Raw genomic sequence first — 21,995 nt, forward strand, 5'->3', positions numbered from 1 at the left:
TAGAATGCTACCGATGCCTAGAATACACAACCTTGAGTTTAATTAGGAGCATTGCAGCCTAAAACTTGTGCTTATTAGATAGTCATTAAAATGCTCGGCTTATTTTAGAGGTTGCCTTTGGTTCGACATGCAATGAATGTAGGCTGCATAATTTACTCTTTTCCTAGTTTTTAAACAATTTAAGTATTGTGCTTATTATCAGAGATACAATCCTTGAACCTTAACTATAGTCACGTGATAGGTCGTATCTTGGAAGTGTTTCAAGCACCCAACATGTATAAATTTCTGATCTTGATTTCAAATGCATGTTCATAATTTTCACCTTTCACAAGAGAGGTTTGCTCTGGTCTAATCCTTGAGGGATTTCAGCCTTAGGGTTGATCTGAAATATTTAATTACAGTAATCAACAACAACAAATACTTTGCCACTAGAGTCAGAGGCATTGGTACTTTTGCCAAATAACACTGTAGAATGTAGTATCTAACACATCTCTCCTCTAGAAACTATATCACCAAATAAAACCATAATATCAATAACATCAATAGCAAGTGTAGTGAGTGTAGCTAGTTGGTTGGTTGTTAGAGGAGATGGTGGTCAATTGGCTACTAAAGGAGATGGTGGTTAATTGAGTGTTGGAGTTAGAGATTGTGGTTAGTATACTCTTGGATGAAACGATGGTCAGTGTTCTCATGGAGGAGATGGTGGCCAGTTGGACGTCGAGGAGATAGTAGCCAATCCAATGTTGGAGGAGGAGACTGTGGCCAGTTGGACGTCGAGGAGATAGTAGCCAATCCAATGTTGGAGGAGGAGATGGTGGTCGGTTTATTCATGTAGGATAAGGACATGGAGGAGATGGTAGCCAATTTACTCATGGAGGAGATGGTGGAGGTGGAGGAAGAGGACCATCCTCAGTAGACGAATTTGAGGTAACTATATCTGAAGAAGAAGACTAATGGCAAGTCCTCAACCCCTCAAGTAGGTTGAGGGTATCACAACATGATGCAACATCATATCACAAAGGGTCACTCAAATTTGCACAAGATCAGGGTACCGCATGACCTCCCTATCTCATATAGGGACCCCTCTATGGCAAGCATTAATGCACATAATATGCAATTGATTCAACAACTCTAGACAAAATATGTAATCTAGTTTGCATATCATGCCGAGTCTCCACACTTGAGGTGGCTCATCAACCTCCCCATATACTCATTTTATTGGGGAGGCACTTCCTAACATATGTGCTAATATCTACAAAATGTTAGACACAAATAATTGGACAATTTAAACAAAATGTTACAATAATTACATGTGCATTAAAATGATAAAAAAACATGCAACTAGGTTAAGAAAAACATAATGATAATATTACCTTAGCATATGACAATATGACTTAACTAAATAAAATGTTCACACCATCATTAGTCTATCCTTGCATATAATTATACAACATTGAGGTTGTGATCATCCTTATTGAATTTTTGTAGCTATGGCTGGTCTTCATAATTACCATTTTATTCATTAATATATTTAAAACATGTTCTTCACGCTATTGACAAAAGAGAAAAATACTTGACATGTTCTTCATGTCAGTTTTTAATAGAAGAAGAATTTGAATTTTTGGCTCCAAGAAGCCAAGTCGACCTTCCTCGTAGTCAAGTCAGCCCCAACCTAAGAGACACTTATTCGTTCCAACAAAAGACTATAAAATATGTGCCATTCGACCTCCCTCCAAGCAAGTAATTTGACTTTGTCTTAGGCAAGCAAGTTCAGCTTGTTGGAAAATGTAACTAGTTTCGGTCTTCATAATTGTCATTATACTCATGTCAATATGTATATCTTATGTTACAAGAAAAAGAAGAAAGACAAATAATATTGTTAAGCATGGGTTTCATGTTTCATTTTATTGGTCATCTAGGTCAAACATATATTTCATGCTCCTAGGGTTTATCATGTAAAAATAATATTTTTCTTGAGTCAAGAGAGTCCTTGTCAATTGTATAAGACCCTATTGGGCAAGATGTAACATGTAAAAGATATTGATTTCGAGTCTCGAAAGTCAAATTAATCTCCAAGCACAAGTCGACCCTGCCAAGAAGGAGTTGGCCTAGAAAGGAGTGTTTGACCTCATGAAAAACATATATATATATATATATATATATATATATATATATATATGCATGCAACTTTAACCTCTCACCATCAATTCGATCACACAAGAAAGGAGTTCAACCTGAAGTTGGGATCAAGAAGAAATCTAGAGCGAAGAAGCAAGAGTCAAGGAGGAAACCCTAGCGAAGGAAATAAGATAAAATTTGGACTTTTTTGCTCACATGTGTGAAGTGGATTAGGTTTTCTATGTTGTTGAATCGCTGAAGAGTTGCAGGTTGAGTTGCAAATCCAAATTGTAGGGCCGAGAGCTTGATTAGGGCTGCTTTGAAGGACAATGACTCTTGTTGACTTTGGAAGACTTTGACTAATTATAATGGGCTTTGTTGGAGGGCTGACTTAGTGCTTGGGGGAGGACTTTGTCTAGGGTTTTGGATTTCTCCTTTGAAGTAGATTCTATAATAAGAGAAGAGATTATTTCCGGGTTTTCCCTTTGGAGGGGTTTTGCCTTGAGTTGGAGCCTACTTCTTGTGTCCATTGTCTTTATTATTTTTGCTATTGATAAATGTCTGATGAAAAGATCCATAAAGAAACTTAAGAAGATAACTAAAGTTCAAAAGCAATTATTAAGGTTAAGGAGAATTTGTTTTAATAGTTGTCTTACTACATTTTCCAACATGGTATCACAGCTAAGGTGAACAAAGAGAAGGCAACTGGAAGATAATCTTGTTGAAATAAGAGAGTTATTTGTCGAAAAAGGGATAATTTGCTAAGGACACAAGGAAGGGCATAAGGTAGAAGACCTCATCTAGAAAAGGATCAAGCTCTCATTGAAGGAAGACATACTACTATATCAATTTCTCATCTAAAGAAGGACATCTATTTCTCTCAAAGACTCTCTGCTTTGGTGGAACATCTTGAAGGAAGGTTGCTCTATCTTGAGAAAGAATTTTGATCTCTCTCTCTTCGAAGGTTCGTTGGAAGACATCTTTGAAGGAAAAGAAGCATCAAAGAATATTGGGATTATCGTCCACTCTTTGAAGAAACTATTGTTGAAGACATCCAAAGGGAAAACACATCAAGGAAGGATCTCAGAAATAGCCGCAGAAGTAAAGGACCCGAGTGAGGAGGAGAAGGAGCTTTGTTTTGTATCTTCTCATGATTGTTAGAAGGGCCGAAGATAATAGGCAGCTGACCGAGGTCTGAAAGGAGAGATTTGGGTTGATTTTGTGCACAAGTTTAAGGTGTTTTGTCTTCTGTTCAGGCCATAGAAATTATGTGTAATTGCAATGGTTGAGAGGCCTAGAAAGTGTCTACGCACTACGACACATACAAAAAAAAGTACAGTGCAGGTCCAAGGGTGTAAAATTGAAGGAAAGCTTAGAGTTGTGGAGTAGACTTTAGGGTTGATGTATGCCCTAACTAGTGATAAAAAAGTGCACAAAACCCAAGGACAAGAGGAGCAGGAATCAAGGTATGATTATCTCTTCTTGTTGATGTTGTTTTGCTAATGGATAGTGTCCAAGTTGAACAATTTGGTTGGGTCACCTTAAGGCTGTTGAAGGGCAGCAAGTAGGTGATCTTGGGAACCCTAAATGCAAGCCTTTGAGAACTATGTCAAAGAAAGGAGATATGCACACAAATCTTATGAAGATCTTATAGTTGTAAGACTAGTTGCAAGGGCTTGGGAAAGTCATTTCCAATCGAGAGATGGCTACTTATGTACTAAATGCCTTGTCACCTGATTGAAGCTGTTTTGTGATTAGTGTCTACTCAAGAAAGGATATTACTCCTTTTGATGAACTATGGGCTCAATGTAGCTTGGAAGAAACAAGGATAAAGACGAAGGATGACACCAAATCATATGAGAAGTCTCAAGCTTTCGCTGTAAAATCCATGAAGAAGAAGAAAGGGAAGTTTGGAAAGTCCAAAGGTAAACAAGATATGTCCATGATTCAATGCTTTGGATGTAATGAGTAATGGATATTTTAAGAGGAATTTTCCAAACCAGGAAAACAACGAAAGGAAAGAGAGAAGTGAAGCTCACATAGTTGAAGGAAAGGAAGAACTTGAGAAGAAGTCGAAAGGTGAAGAACCCAAGGATCTTTACTATTGAAGGAAGCTCTATCTCTACCAGGTTATTTATGGAATTTGTCTTTCTTTTATTAAGTAGAAAGTAGAGTAGCATGCATTTTTGCATTCTCTAGAAGATTCTTGGTTTTTGTAAAAGCATGGCATCATAAATAGAAACATATGATAGTAGAGGAATTAGAGTCTACATAATCAAGTTGCTTTGAAAAGTCATCTAGCTATCAAAGAATGAGAAGATTGGGACCATATTATTGTTTATCCAATCATTTTCTAACATAATGTTAGAGATAGTCATTTTGCAAAGAGGGAATCATCAAGATCCTATAAGAAACATCATTTTGGAATGTTCTTGGAAGAAGCATTATGACATAACTGGCATATATTGCATCTAGTATGGAAACAATACTCTTGAAGGATGAAGGAGTGCAAATGGTCAATTTGCAGTGTGCAAGGCATAATAAAAGTCTTCCTTGGAAAAAAAACCTATCTTTGATAGGTATAAAGAAGCAAGCTCGTTTAAGAAAGGATGGCTAGATGGTTATATGGAAGCAAAGGTATGCATATTTCAAGTAACTCTTCTCTTAGGTGGGTTCATATCTACAAGAATCTTGCAGAAAGAGTTGGTTATAAAAGTATGCTTGGTAAGCCTTCCATATGGTTACTCGATGCTTGGAAGAAGTTTGGTGTACTTCAGAATGGCTAAAAGATCAAGACTCTACCACTAGATAACATAACATAAACATGATCAACATCAGGTATGGTCTTCGGAAGGAAGAAAGTGAGTTGATAATGACAACTCCAAGGAAGATATTGTAGCTTGCTTATCAAGTTCAATCCATGGGCATCTTGATTAAAATTAATGCATGGAGAAGGATTCTTGTACAATATGAAGTTGGACCATGTGGAAGGATGTCAATTTCAAAGAAGCAAACACTTTGATGAAAGGGCCATCTTGATAAGGTAAATCTGATATTAATATTTTGGTATTGGTTATCTGGTTAACATATTGTTTTGCTACCTAGGATATTAATGACAATTGAGGCAAGTTCAACTATTGGTGTTGAACTCAATTCAAAGAACATATGGATTGAGTGAATGGTTTTGGTAATCCCTAAAGGATTATGTAGTCAAGATGTTCACATTATCATCTTGGGATTGAAAGGTAGCAATATAAGAGGATAACCTAATGTTCATGTTTGAGTGAAGATCACTTTCATGTTTAGAGGAAGCTATGATTAACTCTAGTTTGATAGACTCAATATAATTCCTTTGTTGACGATGACTAAAGGAAAATGATATGAAAGGTTGATGGCTTGAATCTTGTCACAAGATTGAAGGAAGAAGATGGCTCCACAACATCCAGGAAGAAATAGGATCAATATGATGAGATATAAAGGAAAGGAGCCATGAAGCTACTATGAATAACTCGTAACTGATACACTAATGAAGACAAGCTAAATAGCTTGTGGTTATGACTTCCCAATTGAAAGGAAGTAAAATAATCCCTTCTATGATTTAAAGAAAGAAGTCTCCTTAAATAATTGAAAAGGAGCAAGGATCAAATCCCTAATCAAGAGGAAATGTAGATCTCCTCTTTGGTTGAGAGGGAGTGATGATGGACATCACATTTGTATTCTCTTCTTCATGTGTCATGCACTAGGCCAGGACTAACAACCATACATCTAAGTGAAAGCCATGGAGGGAGAATGTGGTGGATGGAGGATTGTATAAGCATATGAGATTAATATTCCTTAAGGATATAAAATCAAAGATACGAAGTATTCTTGTTGATTGACACCCTTTGAGCATTGGACATGTATCCAAGACAAGAGTGCTCGAAGAGGACCAATATTCTTTGAGGATTCAGAATCCAAGATAAGAATAGTCCTAAAAGGACATACCTAGTAAACATCCAGATGGAGTATGTACCTTGAAGAGGTAGTGTGGTATCTCATGTAAAGCCTCCCAACATTATGCTCTGATATGAGAAGAGCTTGTCAAGTTAAAGCCTTACTATGTTGACAATGTTGGTCATGATGTTGATACTTAAAGATGGCTTATCAATCCGACTCTTCTTATGAAAACTTTTCAGTTTGAGAATATCCTTGTACCGGGTGTACAATTATGAATACCTCCTTAGTTAAGAGGGAGTGTTGGAAATTGTAAGTGGTTTCGGTCTTCATAATTGTCATTGTACTCTTGTCGATATGTATATCTTATGTTACAAGAAAAAGAAGAAAGAAAATTATTATTTTTAAGCGTGGGTTTCATGTTTCATTTTATTGGTCATCTAGGTCAAGCATACATTTCATGCTCCTCGAGTTTGTCATGTCAAAACAATATTTTTCTCGAGTCAAGAGAGTCTTTGTCAATTGTATAAGACCCTATTGGGCAAGATGTAACATGTAAAAGATATTGATTTTGGGTCTAGAAAGTCAAATCAATCTCCAAGCACAAGTCGACCCTGGCAAGAAGAAGTCAACTTAGAAAGGGGTATTCGACCTCATGAAAAGTCTATATATAGAAGCAACTTCGACCTCTCTCACCATCAATTCGATCACACAAGAAAGAAGTTCGATTTGACGCTGTGATCAAGAAGAAATCTAGAGTAAAGAATCAAGAAGTTAGGTAGGAACCCTAACGAAGGAAAGACGATAAAATTTGGACTTTTTTGCTCACATGTGTGAAGTGGATTAGGGTTTTTGTGTTGTTGCAGGGCCAAAGAGTTGCAAGTCGAGTTACAGATCTAAATTGTAGGCCAAGATCTGGATTAGGGCTAATTTGAAGGACAATAACTCTTGCTGAATTTGGAAGACTTTGACTAATTACAAGGGCTTTATTGGAGGGTTGACTTGGTGCTTGGAGGAGGACTTGGTCTAGGGTTTAAGATTTCTCATTTGAAGCAAATCTATAAGAAGAGAAGATATTCTTTGTGGGTTTTCCCCTTGGAGGGGTTTTTCCTTGGCTTGGAGCCAACTTCTTCTGCCCATTGTCTTTATTGTTTTTTCTTTTGATAATTGTTTGATGGAAAAATCTAATAAAGAAACATAAGAAGATACTAAAGTTCACAAGCAATTATTAAGGTTATTGAGAACTTGTTTTAATCGCCGCCCTACTACATTTGCCAACATGGCCTATCTGAGGCAACAACGGAATATATCTAAGGTTAGAAAAAGAGGACGAAGGTCTGAGGCAAGCAAACGCAACTCTGAGATCAACAAAGAGCACGAACCGAAGCAAATCTTTATGAGGTTGTTATCTCTATTGCTGGACTAGATTGATAGATACAGGAGCAAGCATAAGTTATTGGACTGTGATGACTTGACTAGGAGGCAATGGACCATGTTTGACCTAGCAAAATTTTTGGTCTATTTGACCTTGTATTTGACTGATGCTCTGTTGAACTTGATGATTTCGCTAAGGAAGATGTTGCTAGATTTTCCCCCATGTGGGTTTTACCAAGGTAAACTCTTGTGTTCTTTGAGTGACTGTCTCTTCATGATCCCATTGTCATTATTATGTTCTTGATGTCTTCTGTGTAATTGCTTGATGATGAAATAATGAGTAAGAATGTGAATAAGATCTAGTCATCTGAAGTAATTATCATGTGAATCAAAGCTTATAGTTGAAGAGAAACCTTAAAGATGTAAAGCCAAAATGCAGCCAAGACATAACTTTGTTCAGGATTAATGCCACTGAAGTACTATATGTAATTCGTGCCTTAACAAGGGTCTGTTCAAACCATGAAAGAGGAGCAAAAAAGTCTGTTCAAGGTCTATTTTTGTTCTATGTCCAGAAGAGGAGTATCGAGTCTTGGAATAATACCTTTCAAAGCTCAACTTAATCTATTATGGAAAACCAAAGTTCCTCAAGAAATGGACGAAGTTGCAAAAGGGTCGAAGCCCTAGTCTAAGGTCAATTACCATCAGATGATACAATTGATCAATGGAATGCTAAAAGTTTGTTATCGCTAAAATGCTATAGCTTGGAAGTAGAACATACATATTCCAAAAATATATCCATGCCTTTGGTCGAGATCACCGAGAAACCCCTTTGCGTCAGTTTAATTTTCATAAGGTCAAAGGCCTCAAGACTATTTATAGAGGCTAAGTAACTTTAGAAAGGTTTGAATTATCACAGTCAATCTATAATTTGCTTTGATCTTTTTTTGATTGATGTTTCCTAAGGCAGAATCATTAGAGCCTACATTGGATCAGAGAATGCTATGTGATGTCAATTCACGTTGTCTAAGGAGAAGGGATTAGAACAAATGTTGGAAGGCTGAATAACTTCAACAATTGACCTTGAAAATATCACAATTTGTTTTTGGTAATGTAATCAATGTTTTCATAAGATCATGTTAGCATATCTTGAGGTTAAGATCGAGGAATCTCAAATATTTGAAAGAAGAACGAAAAATTGTTGCCATGATTCTAAAGGAATTGAGGTTGCTTAATTGAGTCATTTCCAAATATCAACGAGTCCCGTAAACTCGTAAGGACCTGAGCCTGTAGATTAAGAGAGGTCATTCAAGACCTTAGAAAGTGTTGCAATGAAATTTGAAGCTCAACAAGGATAAAAGAAGGCTGCCACAATCCAAGGTTTGATGCCTACTTCATGCAAGGTATGTGCCAAAGTTCTTCTTTAGATCACCAAAATTAAGCTTGGACATAAAATATTCTTAGTTGAAATAAATTTAAGATAGATATCTTACTCTGATTTGTTGTCATCCTTGAAGAATCCTGTAAGGGAAATTATGGATCCATGTTAGATACATCTCTTGACATATTCAAGTATAATATGGATTGAATGCAATGATGAAAGTGCAAGTCAATGATGCCATATACTCAAAGATATGTTGCACAGTTAGAATAAGGCATGGCACAATGTCAACGCGATAAGACTTGAAGAAAATCTTCTCTCAAATTATATAGTGGATGATTGCACAAACTTAAGGAAATGAACCATGCAAAATTCTTGTACTTATGCCATGAGTATTTGACAATATGAAGTGACACACACACACACACAAACATATTGTAAGTCTTGAATTCTTGTGTATTGCTTTGTATTTTTCGAATATGTTCAGAAGCAGGACTCTTGGAAAGAAGCATTGCATAAGATATTTTATGAGCACATAATCCATAAAACTTAGTCTATACTCAACGCAAAAATTCACCATCACTAGCACGTTTTTGAAGAAAGAGTACGTTAAATATGACAAAGAGGTTGAGTTCTCTTTTCAAGACTCAAAAGTAAGATGATTCATTTGCAAAACTTTAATAAGCTCTTGAAGAAGTCAATAATAAATTGAAGATACATTTGCAAAGCAGTGATTAGAGATATATCGCACATTTATTGAGATCCTTAATAAGTCTGGTTGTTTAACAAAGTACAGAAATGGAAATTGAAACATTACAAACACTGTTTGGCCTCTCAAAATAATTATGATAGGTTAGGGTTTGTAAACCCTAAATTAATCTTAATGAAGCACTAGGGTTTGAAGATAGAACCCTAGCTAGACATTTTCCATAAAAGGAAGAAAAACCCTAGGGAAGTCTTGAAGAAAAATTGATTAAGAGAGGTCTATGGTTTCTATAAAATTTGAAGTATTGGAGGTTGGCATTTTCCCTGAAAAAAGAAACCTTAACCCTAGCAAGGAGGGAATTACATCATACTAATGATGAAGATGAAGACAATAAAGTGGCAAAATGGATGCAAGGAAGCTAAGATCAAGAGGAGCTGATATTCCCCTATAATCCTCAAAAGATAAGTATTTTATATCTCTCTTGTTTGATTATTACTATTATTTTACTATTAATTAGTCTCATCTTTTAATTCTTTACCTGGTTGTAATTATTCTTCCATGGCCTCCTGGTGAGGATTGCAGTTTCATAATGAAGATTGCCAAAGCTCTGGCAATAGATGAAAAGAATAGAAGAACAAAGCAAAGCTTGGGACAAGAGGACTTGTGTTGAGAGATATTGTACTAGATGAGATCTGAATTCAGAGGGAGCAAACAAATCAACAAGTTTGAAGTATACCTTGATCTAGCATGCAGTAGATGGAAACATAAAAGCAAGATTTGATAAGGTTCTCCAAGAAAGAGGGAGAGAATCATGACAAGACGTTTGCTCTAGTTGTGAGGTATACTTCTATTAGAATTATTATTACTGTTTTCGCACCAGGTGGATGCAGAGATTGTTTGTCTCAATGAAGAAGAAAAGGTGTACATATAGAGCTTCAAAGTGCATGAGAAGAAGTTTCATGATTGAAAAAGACTTTGTACAATCGTAATAAGACATGTTGGGCTTGGGTTAATGAATCAAGGATGATCCTATATGATTTATCTTTGATGAAATCAAAATGACTCGTGTCAGAGGGAGTAGTTGTGGTAAAACGAATTGCTTTTGTAATAGAGAGAGCAATCAGATAGCCCTGTTTTGTCTTCAACGAGAGTTGACCTCTGAGTTTGAGATGAAATATCATTGATATTGTTAGACTAGATAGATGATACGCTGGAAGACAACAGTGGCAGAGGGAGTAGACAAATTACCACATCAAGATATGTTTCAGTATGAAAGTGAGAGCCCCCAGTCAAGATAATAGGAAAGTAACTGTGGTGATGGACCAAGTGAAAGGAATTTGATCTATTTTATGAGCCAAGGCATGTTTCTCACATGGGTTGGAGTACCAACAATGTACAATTGGTCATGAAAAAGTCAATTATGTTTTGAGATATTTCTCAAACAAGTATAGTACAACTGCAGATTTAGATTGGGCAGAGAGTGTTGAAGGTAGAAAGAGCTCCGTTATAATTCCTTGGATGAGCATGAAACAATCATCTACCACACTTAGTATTGAGGAAGTCGAGTATATTGCAGGTAGATTGGAAAGTTGAGAAACATTTTGGTTTTAGAGGCTACTTTATCATGTGCAGGTGACGACCATGATGACAGGTTAGTATTATTCTACAGTATAGTAGTTTGCTGGAAAAGCATTTGTCCCGGAGTGAAGTCTGTATATATACTTTAGGGACAAGCTTGGACTTGTTGAAAATGCCTCTCTCATTGAGAGGGAATGTTGATGAGATAACATCGTGGATTAGCATTCTCCCTGTGTCAAGTACTATGACCCGCATTAGGGAGATTATCCACGTGTCAAGTACATTGAATCGAATTAGGGAGAATGTTTTGACATATGACTGACATTCTTCTTGTGTCATGTATGACCCAAATTAGGAAGAATGATCTTGGAATATCATGCTCGTTTAGCGTCGAGCCTCAAATTACTTTGCTAAGAGTGTGGCTTTTGGTGATTCACCGTGCGTCAAGATGTTGACCCGAATGTTGGTGAACCAAGATCAGTACGGATGCCATGTGTCAAGTACTTACCCAAATTATGGCGACTAATTGATGCTAAATGATATACCATGTGTTTTAAGTATTAGCTCGAATTATGGTGAGGTTATACCATAGGTTTGAAGTACTGACCCGAATTATGGTGTGGATGTACTGTGTGACTGAAGTATCAACCCGAATTATGGTGGCAATATACCATAGTTCTGAGGTATTGACCCGAATGATGGTATCATGTTGATGTTATTGATTTACCTTATGTCAAAGTATGTGTCATAATTGTTAGCCTGATCATGGTAACTTGTTTTACCACGTGTCACAAGTGTTGACCCGATTATGGTACTTGGATTTTTATAACCTTTTCTTAGAGAAATCTGTTAACATTGGAACATTTGGATAGTCATTATGAAAACCTCCTTAGCTAAGAGGGAGTGTTGAATTTTTGTAGTTATGGTCGGTCTTCATTATTATCATTTTATTCATTAATATATTTAAATCATGTTCTTCATGCTATTGACAAAATAGAAAAATAATTGACTTGTTCTTCATGTTAGTTTTTAATAGAAGAAAAAATTGATTTTTTTTTATTTGAATTTTGGCTCTAAGAAGCCAAGTCGGTCCTAACCTAAGAGGCTCCTATTCAGCCCAACAAAAGACTAATATGTGCCATTTGACCTCCCTTCGAGTAAGTAATTTGGCTCTGTTTGAGGCAAGAATGTTCGACATATCCAAGGTAGAAAAGGAGTATATTTGAGGTTAGAAAAAGAGGATGAAGTTTTGCGACAAGAGGACGTAGGTTTGAGGCAAGAGGATGAAGGTTTGAGGCAAGCAAACGAAAGTCCGAGACCAACAAAGAGTATGAAATGAATTAGATCATTCTAAGCTTGTTATCTTTGTTGCAGGACCAAAATTCTAGTTATAAATAGGTTACAACACCGAATTAATTGATACAGGGGTAGGCAAAAATTATTTGACTGTGATATGACTTAACTAGGACGTAGTGGATCATGTTTGACCTAGCAAAATTGTTGGTCTGCTTGACCTTGTATTTGACTGATGTATATTTGTTGAACTTGATGATTTCTCTAAGGAAAACTTTTTGGTTTTCCCCCCATGGGGGTTTTCCCAAGGTAAACTTTTGTGTTCTTTGTGTGGTTGTCTCTTCCTGATCCTACTGTCATTATTATATTGTTGATGTCTTCTATGTAATTGCTTGATGATGGAATAATGAATAAGAATGTGAATAAGATCTAGATCATCTCAAGTAATTATCAATATAGAAGACCCTATATATAAAAATCAACAATCCTTACTAGCTAGCAACTTTAATATATTTGAACCAATTGCCCTACATGACCACTTTAGTTGGCTCCTCTTGGTAAAGCATTGCCCCATCATGTGCATATGCACATCAATTATTGACTTAGAAGGGAGGTGGTTGGATGTTGGTTGAGTGGCTGAAAACATCTCAAAAATAAAGTAAATAACTCCAAATACACTGGGAAACCATTCTCCCATTACATTGTGACTGACACAAAGCAAAACAAATTTGTCACAAAAAGTGGCATACCATCTAATTATTCTAGGCTTTTAAACTGAAGTGTCCCCATAGTGAATGAAAGGGAAACTAATGCACTTCCCATTAGAGGTATAGCGTGCCCGTGTCATGAATATAAGCAATAGACAATTGACCTCCTCTACCCCAAATCCATATATGCAAATTTGGCCATAAAAAAATTGGAAGTTACTAGTGCCAATGGTGTTTGCCTTGTCATATAATCTAAATATATGTGATCTAACACTCCAACAATGTCATGCGAGAGATAAAGGAACTAGGTGAAATTCCCCCCTTTTCCAACTAAGCTAGTAGTGAAATAAATATTTTCCTTTATGGGTTGGTACCATAGGTTTAGACCAACTCTAAATGCCTACCTAGCATGATCCCAACGATATATCAATTGCATCAAGAAGTTATTACATATTCCTCTTGAATGATGTAGCCTCCTCATAAAGCTCAATGAGGCCAACCTTCCTAAAAAAGACATCAATTTGTGTTGTAATAGGGTGAGAGTATGTATTCCTCTCCCTCGAGTCCTTCATTCATGTACAAACTTGTATAGGTCGAACTACCACTACTATTGTTGTTTTTTCATTATTGGCACCATCTTTGATTCACATACAAATATTCATTGGGCACACACACACAAAACATAAACAATTTGTAATAAATTACAATTTTTATTTACAAAAAATGTTTTTTTTTGCAAAAAATATATAAAACATTGTTTTAAAAATAGAGCAGTACCATTGGTATTGTGGAGTAATCATAAGCATAGTAACATGGTTATCGATCAAACGAGGAATTACCTAATACCCTTTTTTTGAGGTTGCAAAAAATCATTTGATTTTGAAAATTGGTGATTTACAATACACTCTTTTTTTGAGCATATTTTTGGCATTTTAAATTTTCTTTTGTATCAAGTATGAACATTTTTTTAAAAATGTTAGTAATTTTCATGCTGATTTTAAAAAGTGTTGATGTAGCATCAACACATTTTTTTAAAGGGTTTATTTTTGACACTTTAAATTTTTTTATGTATCAAGTATGAACATTGTTTTAAAATGTTAATGATTTTCATTTTGATTTTGAACACTGTTAATGCAACATCAACCCTTTTTATTTAGAGGGCTTATTTTTTACATTTTAAATTTTCTAATATATTAAGTGTGGATATTTTCTTTTAAATGTTTGTGATTTTCATGTTGGTAATAAAACATACAAAAAAATTAAAAAACATGACAAAAAAAAACTCAAATAATAAAAAAAAATTAAAAACAAAAAAAAAAACACTCATAAAAATGTAAAAAAATAAAAATAAATTGTAAAAAAATAAAAATATAAAAAATATAAAAAAAAGGAAAAAAAAAGCGAAAAAAACATAAAATATTTCAAAAAAACATATAATTTAAAGGAAAAAATTGAAAATTAACAAAAAAGAACACATCTATAACAAATTTTTAAGTAAAAAAAATAAAATACAAACACATAATAATAATAATAATAAAAACTAAAAAAAAATATAAAAATAAAAATTTGATATATTTTTTTAAATATTTAAATTAAAAAAGTTAAATTAAAAAAAAAAAATCATAAAAATTATAAAACTAAAATAAAAAAAAAATGAAAAAAAACCAATTAAAAAACAAAATCAAAACAAAACCATTAAAAAAAAAAATTAGATTAAAAAAAATGAAAACAAAAAAATAAAAAAATTAAAATTAAAATTACAAAAAATAAATAAAGAAAAAATCCTACCACCTAGGAGGCGAGGCGGCGCGCTTGCAGCCCTCCTCCCCGCTTGGGCCCGCGGCCAACCCCGCCAAGTGGTGGCGAGATTTTTTTTTAATTGTTTTGCTTTAATTTTTTTTTTGTAATTTTAATTTTTAGTTGTTTTTATTTTAACTTTTTTCCTTTAATGGTTTTGTTTTAATTTTTTTTTTAAATATATATATATATATATATATATATATAATTGTTTTGTTTTGTTTTTAATTGATTTTTTTAAATTATTTTATTTTTATAATTTTTTTTTTTTGTATTTTTTCATTGTTTTTAATTTTTTACAATATTTGAATTTTTGTTTTCTTTTGTCATATTTGTGTGTGTTTTTTTTTGAATTTTTGTTCCATTTTGTATTATTTTTTTTCAATATATATATATATATATATATATTTTTTTTTTTTCGTATTATTTTTGTGTGTGTGTGTGTTTGTTTTTTTTTGTTATCAATATTAAAATTTTTGTTTTCATTTGTATTATTTTTTGTGTTTGTTTGTTTGTTTTTTTTTTTTTTTTTTTTTTCAATATTTGAATTTTTGTTTTTGTTTATTTTTATTTTTATCAGGGTTCGTGTTGATGCTTATCCAGTAACTCGATCCCATTATGTGCAATTTGATAGTTGATTTTAACATTTTCGTTATATTGAATTGAGTTTGCCCTCACAATGTATCAATTTCATGGTTGGTTTTTAAGTTTTTATTACAACAGTTCGAGTTCACCTATACCACGTGTCAATTTGATGGTTGATTTTTTAATTTTTGTTGCAATTTAACAAGTTGTCTTAGGTTAAGATTTTAAAATCACTATATATTTAGCATTTAAAGAATAAATTACTCGTGGTATAATAACTTTTTCATTCAGGGGTTCATTTTTAAAGTGTTTTGCCATAATTTTTTCCATAATGTCATGTTTGAAATATTTTGAAAACTTGAGATTTTTTTGTAGTCATAATATTTGGTTTTAATTGCATGGTTGAAAAATTGTCAATATTTTAATGTTTTTTTAAGTCATGATATTTTATCGTTAATGCTATGGTCGAAAACAATTACAATTTTAGGGATTTCTAGAGTCAAGATATTTTATTTTTAACAACATGGATGGAAATTGTTGGAATTATCAGGATTTGAGACATGATATTTTATCTTTAACATCATGTCCGAGAATTGTTGGAATTTTACAGTTTTTTAGAGTCCGAATATTTTATCTTTAATTCCATTGCTAAAAAATGACAAAATTATATACCGATTTTTTTTTTTTTTTTTTGTTATTTCAAAATCAACACTTATTTTTTTAAGGATGTTTTTTTCATCCATTTTGCAAAAAAAAAAATGGTTTTTACTTCCATTTAAAAAAAAATGTTGAAAATTTACACTAAAAAACATTGTTTTGGCATACACAATTTTCATTTTTGGGTCGTTTTTTTCAAGTTTTTTTGGGGTTTTTGGGCTAGAGTACCCATTTTGAGGTAACAGTTCCCGTTTGATCGGTAACTATGTTTAGTATAAGGGCGTTGTCTTCTATTGCCTCAAATTCGCCCAGATGACAGATTTCTTGTCGGAATTCGGTAATTTTTTCTTTCAAAAAATCAAAATGCTAGAGTGTTTGAATTGTTTTTTGATGGTAGAAATGGATTCAACACCATCAAGAACACCTAGGGCACCCAAAATCCCGAGTAAACTGTTCTTCATTACAGAGAAGGCATGGATAACGAGGTTTTTGTTTGTTTTGAGAAGATTGATTATTTTGTTTGTCTTGTGAAGAATTATCGTTCTTCTTCTTTTCTTTTCCTTCCTTCTTACTTTCGAGTTGCTGAGATTTTCCTTTTGCGGATTGGACGACATTAATCTCGAAAGTGGTCACAGGAGTAGCAGAGGGTGGGTTTTGAGTAGCCACAACAAGAGAAGAACCAGATAGTTTACTCATTTTTTGTTGACTAACAAAACCAATCACACCATCAATGACGTGTGATTCTTTAGTAGGAGGTGGTGGAACAATGTGCTGAGGTCTTGGAGCATTAGGTATTTTGTCATAGAGCGTGCCAGATTGAATATAGATGAGATCAAGATACTGGGAATAGCAATGAATTTCTCTTTGGTAACAACTCCACCTTTAGTGACGTCTTCAGTTATGGATGGTAACAAAGATTTGATAAACCATTAAGCCAATATTTGATCGAGAATGTAGGTTTGATGAAATGACGTCGACGTCACCACTCATAAATATGAATAGAAATGTGAGTGGAGTGAGAGTATTTCAATGAGGTCAAAAGTTTGGTTCTAGTTTTATATTGGATAGGTAATTGAAAATGAGTGAGGAATGTAGTTTCTAAGGCATTGAAATTGTTGAACGAAGCTCATGGAAATTCAACATACCACTTTGCTTCCGTACCAGTAAGAGTTATCTAGAAAATCCGTAAATGAATCAAATCATCATTTAAGGATTTGGTTGAACACCATAAATGATGGGTCATTACATGAATAGATGAGTCTTCTCCAAGATTTCCATTGAATTTTGGGATATCGCTCGACAATTTGGTAGGAATGGTCGGTGATATTTATGTTGGGAATTACTAAGAAGGGGGGGTGGGTGAATCAATAATTTAATATTATTTGCTTTTGCTCAACTTAATTTTCTTCTTATGCAGCTAATGGTTTATGTTCGTGCTAAATTATTATTGAATTCCTTTTGCAAGTGTCAAAGAGAAAAAATTGTAGATTTATTTATCAATAATTAAAAAACATTCACACAACATTCAAGAACAAACACATGAAGACACCAGATATAAGTGGAAACCCTGAAGGGAGAAAACCATGAATTTTAGGTTGAAAGTGATGTGAAGGCAAGTTGTTACTCCTTATTACATCAGATTTTTGTAGGTTCCAACCTACAAGAGGCTTTTACCTCAAAGGAAGCTCCAACTCCCACAAGTTTTCTGTAGGCTACAATCCACAAGCGGCTCCTACCTCAATAGGCTACAACTTGTTTATTTTCAAGATACAACATAGAAAGGGAAAAAAATCTCTCAATCAAAACATCATGCCACAAATGTTGGTTACCTCATTTACAGTGCTGCTGTCAAGTCTATTGCTGCACTGCTTTTCCTTTTCACTTTGTATTTCTTCTCTTGTTTCTCATCAACTTTTTTATGCAGATTGTTTCTCTGCTAAAAAAAGGTCCGTTTACCATTCCACATTGTATATTTTATAAGAAATCCATCTTGGCTATTTGTATTGTTTGCAAGAATATGAAATAAAACATTGTCTCTTGGACTTCCAAAAACTGCTCACAAGCTTGTCTCTTCACTTTTAGTTCTGAAAAAAATAATTTGTAATATAAAATAGAGCTGAATTAAAACAACTCAATCAATAATGATTACAAGAGACAAATCAGATTTTTTTATTTTCTACATTTTCTGTTCTGTAAAACATATATATATATATATATATATATATATTTCAGCATTTGTAATGTCCCAATTTAACAATGTTCAACCTTTTCACTTCACATTTAACTTTTAGCCTTTGTACTTCACATCACTTTGAGCCTTTTTCATTCAAGATCACCAATCCAACATTTAACATTCAGCTAACCAATCCAACATTCAATATTCAACATGAATTATCACTAGTGTGGTTAATGACATCAATGCCAATATTACCAACATTATCCCCCTTTAGCATTGATGGCAACATTATGAATCTATCTTCCCTTAGAGAAGAATAAATTCCATTGTGACCTCCCCCTTCGACATCAATGGCAGGGGAAAACTAAAAATATTTTCTCTTGCAAATTCACAATTGAAAATTGCTACAAATAATTTTATAAGAGCTGCTTCAAGAAGTAAACTTTTGAAAGATATAAACCCTAATTCATGGATTTTATTGAGATATGAAAATATTAGGGTACAAGGCCCAACACTGCTCTTCATTGTTCACCATACACTCCATTATTCCTTTCAATACATTCCTTTATTAATGAAAGCACTCATTGCATGAATATCAATAAGCATTATCATGGCTTAGATAGTATAAATATTAATGGATGTAGCTAATTTGTTGTAAATAATATAATGCATCACTGCAAATGATATACAAATCCCTAAATGCTTGTCCATTTATCATTTAATTCTAACAAGGTTTATTCAGATGTGCCAAAGCTTAATGTATTATTATCTATGCTACTCCATTAAAATACCAATACAATTCCTTTCAAGAGCCACTCCATTTAAATTGTGTGAATTATTTCCAATGTGTGAATATGATACCACTTTGTCGAAATTCCAAATTCCATATGTCAATATGTTGCACACAATTTGTCGAAATTCCAAATTCCATATGTCAATAGGCTGCACACACTGTCGAAATCCCAAATTCCAAATTCCAATAGGGAGGCCACCTGCACCAAGTAGCAATGTAGGATGTACTGCTACCAGAATCAACTCAAGGCTGCTACTAAAATTTGTTTGTAATATTAACTCCTTGCAGAATTAGTTCAACGCTGCTACCTAACCTTGTTTGCAATATTAACTTATTGCATAATCAACTCAACTTTGCCTTGTAATACTGCTATTAAATCGATGTTATCAAAATGCTACTACCAACACAACATCAATGCTACTATCTTGAGGCTGCTAGGGCACAAAACCCTAAAAACAATTGTGTGATTCCATCAATGCCTCACTACAAACTAATGCTTGGCTCATCAGTGCTCGGTCTCACGCTTTTATCATGCCATTAACACTTTGTTCCAATGCCTTTTGTCAACACTTCCATCAATACTTATGTGTGCTGCTCCATGTGCTTTGCTCCATACGCTTATTTGTGCTGTGTCATGTGCTTTGTTATAATATCCATGAATGCTTGGAATATACATATGATGTGTATCGATATACTGCGTTTACCATATCCATATAATAATACGCTGCGTATTCATATGCTATGTTTACCATATGCTGTGTTTATCCATATGTTGCGTTTACCATATGCTGTGTTCATCCATATGTTGTGTTTACCATATGCTGCATTTACCACATGTTGCGTTTATCCATATGCTGTGTTTACCATATGCTGCATTTATCCATATGCCATGTTTACCCATATGGTGCTTTTACCCATATGCTGCGTTTACCATATGATTCATTTACCATATGTTGCGTTCATATCATATTGTGTTAATGATGCGTTCATACCAATGCATGATTGTTATCAATAAGCGATGTTGCATATGCTCCATGTCCAGAGGAAGTGAGCAACAAAGTAACAAGAGAGGGTTCATTTGAAATACTAAGGTTGGAGGTGTTAAGAAAATCAGAGAGATTTAGCGAGGAGGATATTGAAGCGATGACAGGGAGCTCAGCCTCTCTAAAGGATGCGTATGGAAGAAAACTTGCAAAGCAATTGAGAGCAGTGACTGAAAGCCTGATAAAACACCACTTCGGAGAAGAAATAATGGATGCGTTGTTCGAGAGATTCGGAGAAACAATGGGAGAGAGACTGAGTGAGCGCATGGAATATGGAAAGAAGGGAGGACATCTGGTCATAGTTCTCGAACGCAAATGAAAGCTCTAATCAGTTGCTATGAAAAATAAAGTAAGATTGCCAGTGTTTATTCATATCACTCAGTCTTCTGGGGTGGATTGAGCTACAGGGAACAGAGAGGAAACCTTCTTTATCTATAGCTATGCAAAGAATGAATTTCTCTTGAAGCTACGCTATTTTGTTTCTCCATGGTCATTTTCTTCTCCATTCAAAAATGGGTTAAGGGTGAACAAGAGCTCTCGGAGAAGAAATAGTATGAGTAGCCGGAAAAAATGGATAAGATTTGGTTATAGGAAGAAAAAATTGAAATATTTTTCTCATCCCAACATCTTGTTTATCTTCTAAACTCCTGCCCTTAAATAATAATAGGGTAGGTACCAATATGTGAAGGTACGAATCCTGCTCTTTCAAATTTGTATCATTCCTCCTATTATTTGAAAAGCAATCCTTAAATAATATTGTGGAATAATAAACTTTTGTTTCCCATGCTATTTGTTGCTACCTTAAATAATTACGTGGAGAAAACTCTTCTTCTTGCTAGGTATGGGTGGGACTGCCAATCCCTCTTCCAACAAATTGTGATTATAAGAAGAGCTTTGGCGTAAATCACATATAGAAAGACCTTTGTCGACGCATTTCGAGCCAGCAAGTGTGGCTCATCGTCAGGACAAGTTGAAGAAACAGATCCAGCTTTGCGTGTTAAATAGTCTGAGCAGGGCCTAGCTATCTAGATTAACGACTAGCTTTGACTTAGGGACAGTCAAAAAGTCAAATTGATTATTTAAAGGAAGATAGTTAATGACCATACCTATATAAATATATAATTATATTAAATGAAATAATTTTAGAAGGGGTTTACGTTAATAATTAGTTAAAATGTATAATTTAATAATTAAAATATTTTATTAAATGGGAATTAGTTAAATTGAAGACCTAACTTATTTATAAATAAGGTAAATGTAATTAAATAAAATAAATAATAATAATACAAATTAGCAAATAAATAAATAATAATAATATATATTCGTTAGATAAATAAATAAATAGATAAAAATATATATAAAATAAAAATAATAATAATATATATAAATTAGTTATGAAAGAAATAATAAAGTAAATAATAATAAGAAAATAGAAATGATAATAATACTAATATATATTCGTTAATAAATAAATAAATTACCAATAATAACAATATATAAAAATTACGAAAAAATAATAAAATAGATAATAATAGATAAATAAATAAATAAATTAAAATATATAATAAAATATATATAAAAATAATAATAATATATAAAAATTAGTTACGAAAAACTAATAAAATAAATAAATAAATAATAATAATAATAAAAATAAGTAAATAAATATTTGTTATGACTATAAATAACAATAATAATTAGGGAAAAGGGAGCGACTCACCAATAAGCAAATAAATAAATAATAATAATAATAATAATATATATTCGTTAATAGATAAATAAATAATTAATTAAAATATATATATATATATATATATAAAATAAAATAATAATAATAATAATAAAAATAAGTAAATA

Source organism: Pinus tabuliformis, chromosome J (genome assembly GCF_031772625.1).
Source record: "Pinus tabuliformis cultivar Carrire ecotype Pingquan chromosome J, CPIR1, whole genome shotgun sequence".
Lineage (NCBI taxonomy): Eukaryota > Viridiplantae > Streptophyta > Pinopsida > Pinales > Pinaceae > Pinus > Pinus tabuliformis.